This window comes from Cottoperca gobio, chromosome 4 (genome assembly GCF_900634415.1).
Source record: "Cottoperca gobio chromosome 4, fCotGob3.1, whole genome shotgun sequence".
NCBI lineage: Eukaryota > Metazoa > Chordata > Actinopteri > Perciformes > Bovichtidae > Cottoperca > Cottoperca gobio.
In genome coordinates, this window is record NC_041358.1 from 23,082,516 (window position 1) to 23,096,511 (window position 13,996).

The window sequence follows — 13,996 nt, forward strand, 5'->3', positions numbered from 1 at the left end:
TCATGTGGTCGGCTCGAGCATAAATTAGCTAACTCTCAGCAAGAAAGCGACTAAAAGTCGTCAAAGTATTCCTCTAAACTATTAAATAATCAATCTAATGGCCAAGCGTTGAACTTCAATCGTCAATTTTGCAGTTTTGTTTGATTGTTAAAATAAAATAAAATGTAAAAACAAAACAGACAGAGATGCAATATTCACAGGAAACAATCTGCTCCTTTGGCACAAACTTCCTTCAGTTATTGTTTGAGTTAATTGTCCAGTTTATCAGTTGTTCTGCGCTGTTATTGTTATGCATTGAATATAATATGAAACATCTATGAAATCACTAATCGTAAGTCAAAAAATAATAATCCTGCTGAAGCACAAATATGGGGTGGGCTTTCTCTGTTCTCTCAAAAGAGTCACGCTGTCCTCCCCTCATCAAAATGTAATAAACAACCCCACCACATTTCCTGACCTCCCCTCCATCCCCCTAGTAATTATTGTACAGTCCCTAAATTGTGTTCTCACTTCAAATTGGAACAGGAAGTAATCTAATTTCCCACCACACATACACCAGACTCCAGTGTGACAGTCTTAACCTACCATTAATTGTCAATAGAAAATGAATCCGACCATTCCCCTCCCCATGTCCTACATGAGGTGGGAGAAACACAAAACACAGAAGTAAGGGCAGAGAAGAATGATGGTCCTCTTGTTTAATTTAATTGGGTCCTGTGTGGACACAGTCACAGTTCTATGCAGCTCATTAAGCTCCACTATGGAAAAATAAATGTTCCAATTCAAAGACTAACCCAATAAAACAAGATAGGCCAATAAATAAATGGACATAATTTCCCCTGTGACCCCAAAGACAGGTCTGAGAAGTAGGTTGTAGTGCAGTCAGACAGACATGTAATAACGTGAAATATAAAAAGATTATTCTCTTTAACTTCCGACTGCCTGCCACAGCTACGCGCTGACGGAGTCTGTGATTGAGGAGGCTCGATTATAAACAGCTCCGAAGAGGCTGTTACACTGTGGCCTTTGTCACCTTGGTTGACTCACCGTGAAGTCACCGCAGCTGAGTGGGAAGAGGAACAAAGTTGTTTCATAAGAGTGTAAAAAGCTATTACAGTTGAGGACTTACTGAAGATGCTGCTGCTGTACTCAGTGAGACACTTTGTATTGAACTCAATCCAAACCTCAAACAGAATTGTGAAATCTTACTCAAACTATGCAAAAGATGTCAACCATTCAACCGTGAAATGATCAGCCATCAATATGTGTGTTTATCTGGATGTGTGTGTATGTGTGTGTGTGTGTGTGTGTGTGTGTGTGTGTGTGTGTGTGTGTGTGTGTGTCGGCTTGCTAGAGGGCTGACACCGGCACCATGCTGCAATTAGCCAAACAAGAGACGATGACATATTGAGTGCTGCTAGCACCTTCTGTTAGTCAGCCTGCAAATTCCTCTGCAGGCCATAGCTGCTGACACAACTACAGTATCACACTGAACAGCATCACACACACTCGTTCTCGTTCAAGCAGGTCATACTGTAAATAAACACAGTTCTACATTACTGAGTACATTTAACAAAATGCTTGAAATGTACGTTTTCTCACACTCAGATACTACATAACAACTTGTTTTATGGGTCATTTCCAAATCACATCAAAGAAGTGATTTAATACTTATTATGGTGGTGTGTTCAATACACTTTTAATTCAATTTAGTCACAGTGCACAGTAGGTCTGCTAAACATGCACAAATGTGAAATTCGTCTTCAGGCACGCGTACATAAAGAATAAGTTAATAATGATAATTCACAAATAATACATTAATATTGACTTGAAATTCCCATTTGTCCTATAAATAGCAGTAAATTGCATTGTTTTCTTCAAGGAAACTTTGTTATTATATACCGACCCATAGAAATTAAACGTTAACATGCTAACAACGGCATCTAAAGGCACATAACAAGAACTATTCAACTATTTTGTTACACCTAAGCAAGCAAAAATACAGTTTTAACCCTTTTTTATACAACAGCTGGTCACTGGTGCAGGAGCAGTACAGTGCTAATTTACACACAACCTGCTACACGCTCCTTAATTCTAATTAGCCCCACCTAATTTATCATTTTTATACTGACAATAATGTTTAAGTCCTCCACATTAAATGATAAGACACTGCTGGTCTATGTCCTCTAGGATGACACATGTTAAACTCCTATCGACAGAATGATCGCCTTCCAATTAAATTAGTTTTATGATATGACAACGTTAGGTTAAGGTTTGGTTAGGCTTATTAGGAACTAAAATGACTTTAAGGAAACATCATGGTTTGTGTTAAAACTACTACTTACTAGGTTAGGTGACCTCCGTCGTTCAAACGTACTGCCGCATACATAGTGTGTGTTGTTCCTGTTAAGTGCTCTAAGTGACATCTTTTTAAATCCAGCACAGCCTGTATAAAGGGGGCTATTCTAACACATTATGTGCTATTGTTAGTTCTAATTTGTAGTGTCATCAAATTTGAACAGGAAGTACTGTTAGGAAGACAAACCCAAAAGTGGAAGTTGGCCAACACTTATAAATGGAACAAAGCATCATTGCCAGTAGCTATCGTTAAGTCTGTTCCTGTACCACCCAACACTGCCGTCATGGAGGGTCTCATCACATGGGGAGAAAATACACTTTTCTACAGGAGCTCCTCTCTGAGACAAAAGGTGGCTCACTCAAAGGACAGATGCAGAGGGGTAGGAATGACAACGGAGGACTTGGGATGTGTGTGTTTGCCGTGTGTGTGACAGCTGAGTGAAAGATGGATGAGAGGAATAGGAGCGAGCGTGAGAAATATTTGTCCCAAACAGAAAGTCTACGAGGCATTCAGCAAAAACACGGTCATGTCATTTACCAGTCCCCCCCTTGATGTTGTGTTAATATTTAATGCATCTCGTTTCCAATATTCTCTCAGCCCTCGTTTCTTACATGTTTTAGATGTTCTAACGGCTGTAGTACAAAGTGGACAACTACCCAAAGGAAAGCTACAAAAATAATGTTAATCATACTTCCAGACTACAATAACTATATTTAAATGCACATAGAGCCAGCTAGTTGATTTCTGCTGTGTCTATCTCGTGCAATAATAAATGAGTAAGAAATACTAAAGCATAAATGGCTATTAGGCTAACAGAGCCAGAGTTATGCACAAAGTTGATCATTAAAACCTTTTGTTTTTCTAAATTTAATAAATGGTTTTGTTAAAAATGTACCAGTGGTGTAAATCTGTATATATGTGTATGCTCAAATACTGCTGTTCCAATAAGGTCAACAAAATGTACCACATTATTATTTGATGTTATTTTAAAGCCCTTCTAGGGACAGGCATTGGACGTTAGCAGCAGCTTTACATGCTGTGATATGTTGCATTGTATAATTGTTGTGCAATTCTCTATGTATACTATATTTGTCCCTCACAAATAAACGTTAAATAAATGAATCTGCTGTGTCAAGCCCCTCTGCCCTTATCCTCTCATTGCTCTGCGGGGCTCGGCCTTATATAGCACCACACTTACCTGAGGGTGAATGACATCATTCTCCCCAGAGAAGAGCTCATCCTTTTCCACCTCCTCCTCCTCACAACACAGCAAACACCCAGAGGAAAGGACAGAGCAAGAAAAGGAACATCTATTGATGTATTTTGTTTTAAAACATGTTACTCTTTGATTTTTTGACTCCCTCTGCAACGGAAATGTCTCCCCGCACGCTAGAATAAAGTGTCATCCTGACATATAATTTATTTTTAATCAAGAACTCAGCAGCAGGGACAAAGAGAACACGTCAACGCTCTGACAGCATGTTAGCAGATAAGAAACAAGCCCACGGATCTACAAAGGACACACTGACACACGTGGGACAAAGATGTGTATGAGTGTGTGTGAGTGTGTGAGTGTGTGTGTGTGTGTGTTGTGCAGGGGGTCGTGACTAGTGTCCTCTCATTATGCAGTGTGCCCTTTGTCTTTCACACATTTCACACACAGTCCACTCATGACACACACACACACACACACACACACACACACACACACACACAGTAATGGAGCTTTTGTGGTCTTAATTAGGGCCTGGTGGTAACAGTTGGTGCCTATTCAGATTCACCCTTCCGACTAAAATGACTTTTAAGTTTGTCAATCATGAATATTACAATAGATTTTAAATTCAGATGGTGGAACTGCACCTTTACGGACCTCCATTCCCTGCATTAAAAAGGTCGTTTTGTAAACACATTTCAGTTTGGAAACCTCAAACAGCAACCTCCGTGTCTGAAGCCAATGCAGAAGTGCCTTAAACGTGCATTCTCTCTAATGGCCAGCAAGAAAACGAGTCTCCTTCTGACTTGATTTATTACCTCAGTAAACATTTTCCTGATTAGTTTATTGTCTCAATAAGTAGTCTCGGTATTCTGCAATACAGCGTGATGTTTCTTGTAAATCATTTTAGAGTAAATCAGCGTAATCGGTGGCTACCGTGTGATTGACAGGTCGCTCCATGGTGTTCTCCGGTTTGGGTGTAATCTATGTTTTTAATCTCAGAACTGTAACCCTTTCACGGCGTGTTTTCAGATCACGAAAGTTAATTACAACGTTTTGGTCGGCTAAAAAAAAGCTGCACCCACTTCTGGTTGCAAAAAAACAAAATGGCGACATTTGATTGGAACAGCTACCAATCAAAGTATGTCACCCACTAGTTTTCCCTCCAACCGACCTTAGCTCCCTGTGACAAAATACAGCAACAATACAATACATGTAATAAATCAATAAAAAAGGTTATATAAAGAACTAGCTTCACTTTCAACATGGTTCAAATTACCTTCAGCCTGAGGAACAGGCAGAGTTTATAAAAGATGATATCACAATGGTTGTATTCACTTTCAAAATAAAACTCAATGTGTCAGCAGGTGGCTTTCCGCTTAGATTACGTATCGCCCAGGAAACAACAATGGCTTACATGTCCTTCCTATTGCCAGAAATATTGAATAGAGCAGCCCACTACATGAACACACAGCATCCTCTCTGTGAGAGCAGTGAGTAATGTTTGGAGATGGAGGGATGAAGACCTTTTGTTTTGTAACAGCTCACAGAGCATGAGTGATGCCAGCTGTTCCACAGGGGCATGAGGTAGGTAGGTAGTGTGTGTGTGTGTGTGTGTGTGTGTGTGTGTGTGTGTGTGTGTGTGTGTGTGTGTGTGTGTGTGTGTGTGTGTGTGTGTGTGTGTGTGTGTGAGTGGAAAGACCTTTTTTTATAACCTAACTGCATGGAGTAGTATGTGTGTATATGTGGGCATAAGTGTGGAAGGTGTGAGTGCAGTGAAGAGTGTATATAATGCGTGGGAGGTGCGTGTGTACGCTTTGATGTAGGGTAGAGTCACACACACACACACACACACACACACACACACAAACTGGGATACATTGGTTTCTTTGTGCTGTTGTCACATGTTCAGTCCATGTTTGTTTGACTTGTTATCGTCGGTGCTTTTTTTCCTTCCCGTAATCGTCAACACCCATTATTTTTCAGAAATGAGTTTTTCTTCCTTTTATCTGCAACTGTGAGCTCTTCTGCCCACTCCCATTCTTCAGGGTTTAACAGCTCATCTTACTCCGCCACCTGCACCACTGCAGTAACATAAAAACAGCATTAATGGGGCAATTATCTGTGACTTCCAACAAGTTCAACAATAAATAAATAGATATAAATAGAAAAGGTTTTTAGCAGAGTGATGTTTTTGGACTTGTGCTATACCGATTCTCTATTTTTGACAATCTTGTTAGACAATTGATTGTGATATTTTTATGAGCACGCAGGGAGCTCCAAATTGATTTACGATTAGGTATTTCAACCATATTGATCCTGGAGGTAAAAAGGAGTTATAACAACAGCAGAAATATATATAATCTATTAACTAAATACAATATTATGTGTTAAAATGTCATGTTTAAATGAATAGCGCTGTATACTATAGCTTCTAAAGAGCTAAAGTGTTACATCTTCTTTTTTCTCCCTTTAATCTATATACTGTATATATATATATATATATATATATATATATATATATATATATTATTAGTACTTTGTCTCTTTCTCCTCGAGCATATATTTTTTACATCTATTTATTGGTTCATATCTAACAAATACTAATTGAATTATGTATTTTTATGAAGGACACAGGGATCCCTTAAAACATTATTAAAAATAATAATAATAATAATAATAATAATAATAATAATAATAATAATAATAATAATAATAATAATAATAATAATAATACAGTACAATAATCACAGTGTGGATGTAAATGAGAAATAGCATTAAAAATCACATATATTTACACACCATGGTCCTCATCAAGCACTCAAAATTCAACTATCACTCCCACCTATCATTACACAATACACTATAGACTATGGTGGTACATCAAGGCGTGCTACCCGAGCCGAAGGGACAAAGCAAGGGCCGTCGCCTCTCTTACCCGTAATCCTCGTGTGATACAACACTTTGCTGCCTTGTGTAACCGCATTGGACTCAATCCAGACCTCTCTGGGAGGATTTTCAATTAATCTTTACACTGTCAACCGAGCTTCTCCTCGCACCTCTCAAAGGATATACATGTCGGGCGGCAGCGGACGGCCTCCCGGAGGACTTCGTTCACTCAACTAGATTCTCATTCAAACCGTCAATTATTTATTGTAATAGCATTAGTAAAAAGTGGAAAAGGCTAAGAGTTAAGAGATAAAATAGCAGCTTTAATAAAAGCATTTAAATGAGTTTAAAGTGGCATAAAGTAGCAGCGTTAAAGATTGTATAAAATATCACCATTAAAAGGCTAAAGTGAAGAGATATGTTTTTAGCTTACTCTTGAAGATACTGAGCGAGCTCGCCTCCCTAATGTCTGCAGGGAAAGTGTTCCATAGCTTTGGTGCATAGTTGCTAAAGCATCCCCGATTTTCTTTTGGGTGTTTCTGGGAACATTTAATAAACCAGTAGTGGATGATCGCAATGTCCTTGGGGGCACATAGTTGATTAGAGAGTTGGCAGTGTAACTTGGTGCGGTTCCGTTTAGGGCTTTGTATACAAGAAGGAGGACCTTAAAGTCAATTCTAAAAGTTACTGGAAGCCAGTGTAGAGCGGCTAACACTGGACTGATGTGGTCTCTCCTCTTGGTTCTCGTCAGCAGCCTCGCTGCAGCGTTTTGGATGAGCTGAAGTCTCTCCGTTGTTTTGTTTGGGAGGCCGGTAAAGAGTGCATTACAGTAATCGAGTCGGCTTGAGATGAAAGCATGGATTAGTTTTTCAGCATCCTTTTGATTTATAAATTGTCTGATTTTAGCTATATTTCTAAGGTGGAAGAAGGATGTTTTTGTCACCTTGTTTATGTGGGATACCAAGGAGCAGGGACCCGAGAGGGGGTGCTGTCGGAGTTCTGTGCGACGCCCCTGCAGTACCAACTGTTGAAGACATATGGTCTAGGACTAGGGTTAGGGTTGGGTTAAGAACGGTCGTTGACACTTAAAATCAAGTCCTGCAATTTTTACACTTTGCAAAGTCATCCTGCGGGCCGGATTGGACCCTCTGGCGGGCCGGTTTTGGCCCCCGGGCCGCATGTTTGACACCCATGCCTTAAAGGAATACTTCACCCTAAATATTACCATTTGTATAGCAATTAATCGTCTTGTGTCACCTTGAATTTCTTGCATGACTACATTGGGAACAAAGAATCTAAAAAAGAGTCCGGAAAGTACGAAACGTTAGATGTTAGAGATATTTCAGTCTGCACCAAAGTGGTGGACCAACTGACCGACCCTAAACCGGCGGCAGCATCGATTTATTTGCAATTAGAGGTGGTTGGATCCATACGGAAACATCAATACTACAGATACCTACGTCTCGATTTAAAGATGGATTCTACCGTCAATAGGATCGAAACAAAGAAAGGATCCGTTTCTCTCTCTCACACATTTGCATTTCATTAAAGAGTACAACTGATTGTGCTCTTTGCTTCTCGCTGCTGCCGTCGGGGAGTGTGTATTCACACACACACTGACTAGTTACTCTGACCGACACATGATGGCTGAACAATGAAGGAGCGTCGTTTGGTGGTTGAGGGAAGTTTGTGCTTTTGTTTGATAGTTTGGACAAATTGTTTTTGTTCTCAACAAATAAGCGTATATTCAAAAACCTTTTCCATGTTTACACATTCAATTTACCTATTTATCTGCTTTTAAATACTGTCCTGTATTTGAACACATATGTTGTTAAGTAACTAACAGTCGAAAGCAATATGAAAGCACATGAGCAGCTTTTAATAATGAAAAGTATTGGGTATCGGTATCAGGGATTCCTGTCTGCAACAACCTATTATCTCTCAGGTGGGTCTCAGTTTTAGAAATGTTCTGCAACACTGTCTACATCTAAAGTAACCAACTTGATCATGTGCTGAATAGGCCCGATGTTAAGGCCCTTAGTGCTGTCAAGTATCAATTAAAATCATTTCTTATAGCAACAGTAATGCTTTGAAGCTTGCATCTGTAGCCCAGTGAACATATCCCACTTTAAGAACTTCAGCCATTAATACTGCAAAGACTCCAGCATGGTGCCTCGACTCACCGTAAGCCGCCCCTGATGTTCATATTTACAATGAGCGGGGTAATTAATTCTAAAGACCCATCTGCCCTTTTGCTTGTTTAAATATTTATACAGCAGTCAGTCTTTTTTCAGCTACCATTTATTCCCATCCACTCTGGCTGGCGGTGCCTGGCACTGTCAGGAAGCCGCTACCATATATGGCAGATAGATTGATTTGATTCTCTGGAATAACTCATTCGCTGTTAATGACCAGAGAGAGGAAGCTCATTACTCAGCTCGTGGCACATGAAGCTGCAACCAGAACACATCAGCAAATATCACGAGTTGTGGTGTAAAATCATGTTGGCAGTGACAATAGTAGTATCAGTCTGTGCACTTGACACATGAATGTGCTATGTTATGATTCATGTTCTGCTCAAATGCAGTGAATCAGAGTCACGTGGCTTCCGAGCTGTCACATGGCGCTCATTTGTGAAAGACAGAATCAAAACTTTCCCTCCTCTGTTTGGTTTTATTTATCCGTTTCTGACAGCTTTCAATGCAACCGCGGCAACAAATACATTTCAGTCATTTGTTGCCATGGCAACTGCTGCCAGCACGAGCATCATCGCTTGTGAAGCCAAGAGTCTTTAAAGGGCTCGCTCGCAGAGGGCTGGATAGTTGCAGACGTTAGAGATGTTTTTTTTCTGTAGGTATGTGTAGTCTTTCAACTTGAATATCTGCTTCCAGTTTGTACAATCTGAAGCTTTAAGTGTGTATCGCTGCACTGTAGCATCTGAAACAAAGTCATGCATGGGTACACTATAATTAAATCTGTGTTTAAATCAGTATTTACTTCTTATCAGCTCTTTGTCAGGGTGTTATAAGCATGCAACAAGCTACTTGAAGAAGTTCCATAAAGAAATCTGCATTTTGTTTGACAATCGACGACAAAGACAAGTCATATTTTCTCCTGCGCAGAGGTTTGACGAGGACTGGTCTGACAGCAGTTTGCTCTGTGCTGCGGATGAATCCATTTCGACGAGGTAAACATAAGATAATGATGAAAGGCTGGAAACAAATAACAACACAGAACCGTATAAAAAAGGAGCCAAAATGCAAATGACACAAAAAAAGCTTTTAAGTTTCTTTTCACACACACACACACACACACACACACACACACACACACACACACACACACACACACACACACACACACACACTTGGAGCATTTACTTTCAGGCCTGTATGAAGGTGAGTTCAGAAGTAAAGAATGATAACTTACTCACGCTGTGTGATGTGTTGTATCAAGAAGCTCTCTGCTGGGTCGTGTTCAAACCTCCTGGAACAACAGAGAAGGTGTGATTTAAGGACAAACAACCAACATGTTCTGTGCTCTTATCAGTATTTGGTCAAATAACTGTAATAACACGACATTTTCCATCAGAAAAGGTGGTTCTTTCAGTTGTATATATTCCATAAAGGATGAAATTATCTTTGATATTTTGTTTTTGTAAACTAACCAGCTATTATGTTTTCTCTGCAGCACACTCAGGGGGAACATGTTTTTTCATAATGTACTGACATATAACCCTTTGGTGGTGAAATCGTGCAACATAAGTGAGAATAAAGCCTTCACAGGAGACAGACTGGCTGACATTTGTCTATGACTCATATCCGGATTGCAACTTAGAGCTGACATTGCAAAGATTATATTTTCAACTGGTTCTAAAATACACTCCTGAAGGCACTGGAATTGGATTTCTTTCTCTCAGCAACATGCAGATTCCCAAGCATGTGATAAAAGCATTTACACCTGATTGAGTATTGATTTAAAAAGGAAAGCGAGAACAGTGGCGTACAGGAGGTTTGAGCTACATTATTCTGGGATGCTGTGCTCTCCAACAAGATGCATAACATGTGAATGGATTAATGTATTCTCCATTCCACCTAGTATATGATTGAACTATTTAACAAATGCAAATATCTTGCAAGGAGTGGGACATCTCACACTGTCGTGGTGTTGATTCAAATTAAACGTTTGTATTGCTGTAGAGCAAATATCTGATGAAGTGTATTTCAGTCAGAGCTGGGAAAGAGTCTTTATTTTCTAATATATTTTCTGTGTTTGACTTTTGAGACTTTTTTCCTCCACATTACATAACTCTGCAGTCTGCCACTGATGCACCAGCAATCCAGGAAATGACTACAGTAAGTAGTGGCTGCCTGCGTACAGTAAGTGAGTCACATCGAGTAGAATACCAATTAGCAGTACAAAATGTGGCAGCTTTAAATGAGGTCTGACAAACACTGTTTGTACAAGTGAGCTCTCAAGGCGACATACGGCAAAGTGAAGTGTAAAGACAGCAGATGGTTGCTGGCACATCAGTCTTCATCTGACAGACAGGGTATGTAGACTGATGTGACAGTGGTATAGCCGTGATCACGACGCAGCTCTATTCAGCACTGGTGATGCAAAACTAACTTTATAAAGGATTTGATCAAATACAAAATGTTTAATGTTGCTTTTGAGTCTTTGATTTGACAATTTAAAGGTGAATAAGGACAGTAAGGTTGACTTTTAAACAAAAAAAAATTTCTGTGATTATTAATTTAGAAAGGAGAATTGGTGTTGGATCACACAGGAAAAGAAAGTGGCAATAGTTTAACATAAGTTAAATAAGAAAACCAATCAAGGTCAATACCTACTCCTCTCATAAGTACTAACATCTTCCACCCAGGTCAGACGTGAACTCTCCGTCCGTTATCCGCAGCAGATCATTGCAAAATACCAAGTACTCTAGTAATTTAGCAACTTGCATAAATAATTGACAAAAAGAGACAAAGCATTTTTGTTATTGAATTGTTTGCAGTGCTTGTATAATGGAAATACAGAGGCAATTATTGGTGAGCATGCAGACAAAAAGTAATGACACACCAAGGGACTTGATACACAGGAAACTCTTTCTCGGGAAAAATATCCGGCATTTCCTGCATCCCCTGATCCCCTCACACTCAGCACTCCATCACCCCCTAACATAGTTACAGAAATGACCAGCTAACATATTATCAGCCATAAAAAAGAAAATGTGATACTTTCATCACCCCATATGACAATATTATGACGTAGATTATATTTGTTGTCCAAAATGTTGGATATATGGAAGTTAATATACTGACTAAATCAGCAGCACTACACAATGCCCCTTCCAAAAACGTTTTTATTTTACTATAGATGTAGAATGTGTTAAGTCTCGAGACACCAGTCTGTTATTCAAGTTAAATAAAAACACTTGAAAGCTTTTACTGGTCTTCATGGCTGCAGGATCATGAGGCAAATATAGAGGAGATGAGCACCGGGGGTTATACCATCCCACTGGGGAGGAGCAGAGAGATCCGGAGCAGCACACAGATGGAGCTCAATGACAGTCACTCTGACACCGAGGGAGACCCTTAGTCACGACCACGTCAGGGCCCGGCTCTGGTGACAAATTGAGACGGGAAAGAGGGGGCTCAAGAGAGCACAAAGGGTGAGATGGTGGCTGGGAGAGAGGGGGGAAGAAAGTTAAAAAGGAAAGGAGTGCTGTTTGTATTAGCGGAGCGTGTGCCGACATTAACCTTCCCCATTAATGAACCGCTGGGGGGGGGGGACTTCACATGGGCAATGCTTAACACAGGAAGGAAGCAGGGAAGAAGAGGTGGAGGAGGAAAGTTGTGTGCAGAGGGACAGAGGGGGTGATTCTATCCGGTCTTGTCACTTTCCTACCCTCATTGCCGGTTCAATCAGTAACACACATTAGGAGTAAATTGAGTGGATAGATGATGCAGCCGCTTTCAGCCAGTCCGGGGTAGACAGAGCAATTACCACTGCTGAGCCCTGTTTAGCCGTGTGACGTAGGTTACACAACAACTATGACTTAACATAGGCCAGTGGGTGGATTGTAATGGAGTGTGAGCGTTTCTTTAATATATCACAATAAAACAAGTGCTTTCTTTCATTTCTATACATACTTCATATCCTGCATCAGTCAACACTGCAACTTCTTTTACCTCTGAGATTAAAGATGCTCTTCACAGAATAATGTAATTCAAGGGGAAATAGCTTTCAAGAAATTGAGATTATCTTTTTTTTTTTTACATACAAGCAATACATGAACACACAAGAAAATGATGCTGAATGTGTCAGTCACCATGAAGTAAAGCAACGTGTTGGTGAGATTCAGCAACAAAAGGATGAAAACATGTGACTTATCCTCAAGGTCTAGTCATGTTGTAACTGCTCCTCATAACTGACACTGACATATCAGCTGTCACTCCTCAGGGCATGTGACAGAGATCGCTTATGTATCAAGAAGATGACATTTGTATATGGGAGATAACAATAAATTACATTTAGGCTTTGTTGTCCAAAATGAAAGGCTAATACCTTTTTTGTTAAATGAGGATGTTCTGGGATTTAAGGAGTCTGCAGAGATGAACAAACACTGCCTGAAGAAAGGATGGAAGATTAAGAGACAGGCGAGGGGTGACCTCTTCTGGTCATTTTGGCTAATTGCAGTTGCAATTTCTGTAGAAAGCAGGGGTCGCCAACCTTTTTGATACCGAGAGCTACTTCAAGGGTACTGAATAATACGAAGGGCTACTTGTTTGATACAAACTTCCTGAATAACATAGTTACACGGTTCACCTTTAATGATAATAGTATCATTAACAAAATCATAATAAATATTCATATATATGAAGAGACATGATCACATGTTAATTATTCCTCACAATGATTATTAACAATGATTTATGGTAGGAAACACAGATATATTTTAACATTTAACATTATTTATTTATGTTCTCAATCTATTTCAACATTTGAAAGTCAGAGTTATCACATCTCTGATATTTTTGTAAATATCTTTATTGACAGTTTTGCATGAATGAGAACATTTGTAGCATTTGGTTCAAAATCACACACCATATCTTTGTACAAAGTATCACTTCTGTAACATTTTATAGGAAATCATTAACTGTCACATCTTCAAATCATATCCTGTTTGTACAAACCACTAACTTTGTAACATCGGAGAGAGTGGAGATCACATCTTCATGGTGACTAGTGCTATTTTTAGAACATGTTCTGCGGGCGACTCACATAGTCTCTGCGGGTTGGCTACCCCTGGTATAAAGCAAGGACTATGGGCAATGCAGTATGCTGCAGCTTCATTGATATTATGCTACAAGTGTGAAGTGGTGGTAAAGTACTCAGATCAAAGTAGTAATACCCTCAGTAAAATACTCTATTACAAGTAAAAGTCCTAAATTCAAAATATTATATATATATATATATATATATATATTCTAATATATATATTATATTATCTATATATTATATATATTAAA